This window comes from Atta cephalotes, assembly GCF_000143395.1.
Source record: "Atta cephalotes unplaced genomic scaffold scaffold00022, whole genome shotgun sequence".
NCBI lineage: Eukaryota > Metazoa > Arthropoda > Insecta > Hymenoptera > Formicidae > Atta > Atta cephalotes.
In genome coordinates, this window is record NW_012130086.1 from 1037972 (window position 1) to 1040193 (window position 2222).

The window sequence follows — 2222 nt, forward strand, 5'->3', positions numbered from 1 at the left end:
AAATAATAAAATCTTCTATTCTTCTAAAATTCTTTAACTCAAGAGTTGAGTTATCATTGCACTTTTGACGTCTAACAGTGATTTAACGTTTAATCGAATTTGTTTAAAGTTGAGAATTTTTTTACTGCAAATATTTATAAAATGCATGACGTGCGATAAATGTGAAATTCAGATTGCGTGTAAAGCACAACGCGATCGCGTGCGTCGGAGAATGGATTATGTTGTGCGTAGTTTTGATGCAACTCGGGATGCAATAATATTATTCTGCCGTGAGAAAAAAGGTATACGTAAATCACGACGACAGTATGTAGCAGCGTTTTTAGTCGAGGTTTTATGTATCTCTTGTTATGTCACATCGTAATGATTGCATGATCCGCGTTTCTGTAACGAGCTGTAAAGGAAGCGACAGAGTTAACAACGAAATATCTTCTAATTTAATTTAAAAATAGTAATATAAAACAAATATAAATCACAAATATATACAATTTCAGTAATAATGAGAATGTAAAATTTTAAAGGGAAGAAATTTTCTATACATTAACGGTGCAAATCCCAAAGTGGAAGCTCAACTCGCGAGATTCAAATGAAATTTTTTTTACTTGAAGCACCGCATACATTTGCACGACGCGGCATACATCATTTATCATCTCTTCAGACAAGTTACAGCTTGCAGCTTTAATTCCCGGTTTAGCGTCGAAAAGCGACATTACATACTAAAGCACTTCTTTTATGTTTTTTCCTTCTTTTTCTTCCTTCTTGGCCACATGTCAGATTTGCGTTCTTCCCATCGCATCTTGTCACATTCTCATCCACCGTCTAATTTGCTCCTGGATTCTCTCTTCCTCTTCCAAATGTCGGAGAGTGCATTACCGCACAGTCACGTATTCATTTCTAGGCGACAACGACGACGCGATTCAAGTACCTATATATCCCCGGATTCGCGGGAAAGTACATCCCGTTTCTCACGCCCCGTCACCGAGATGCATCGCGCAGCGCAAACCTCAATAATAGAATCGTTTGTTACACGATGATTCCTTCTGCAGCAAGAATTCTTGCGCGAAAAAGCCTGCTAAGCTTCATCCAGGAATATCGAACGAACAGAGCATCATGATTACCAAATGAAAAAAAAATGTTTCCATTTGTGATGCAAAGTTGAATCGTCTTTTAATTAAGTCTTTTATTTAAGTCATTATCTGACTTAAATAAAAATATTATATAAATGATATAATATCTTTATTTAAATGTTTTGACGTAATGATACTCGTTTTATATTAACACATTTAAATAAACGTTTAACTATTGTAATAGCAGATTCTTTGACGATTTTAGAATCATTATTTTGTACAAAAAATATGATTCTGAAAGTCGAGATGTTGATAGAAATATTTTTGGGTGGTTAGTTGTAAGACTTGTGAGTAAAAGGCGTCTCTCTTTTCGCGAGGATTTCGCGAAAAAGGATAGCAATGATGTAAGTATATGTTGCGGAAAAATGTTTACATATAACGGAGAAGACGCGGAAAATGGAGCGTCATCATCCTCGACTTATTATTCGTAACAGCGGACGTTCCTGACAGAGAATTCGCGAATTTGTTATCCGCTTGCTAGATCGTTGAGTAGACTGCCATTTTTATTATTTTCTGCTGCTTTCACTCGCGTGCGTTCACCAATGAGGAACAATATTTTCCCGGCCAGCGCTTTCCCATCAATTTAGAGTACATCACCTAAGTAAACTTTGATGTTGATAAGACTGCACGGGCACTAACAGAGCGAACAGGGTAAACCCATTACGGGTATGGTGAATGAACTTGCATTATCGTGAGAAACATGTCATCATCGAGTGGTGCAACACCTCGATAAGCGCAGAAATCTCGATATAAACGATTGCGACGTATCACAGCGATTGAATATGACGTAATTGCCTAGCTATTGATCGTTAAATTTAATTATAAACTAATTACGTGAATATTTCAATTTCCAAATTCCAAAAATTGTAATCTGTAATATTACAAGTAAAATAATCTCTCTCTCCTCCCTCCCCCCCCTCCCCTCCTCTCTCTCTCTCTGTTTAATTATTTATGTCCTAATATTCTGATCATCTATAAAGAAATTTAACTATAGTATTTAATTAGAAATTAATTTAAAAAATCTAAAGTCTTTAATATTATTATTTTATTTTATTTTAAATTTTCTATTTAAGAGAAATAATTACAGTGGTTTTGCTT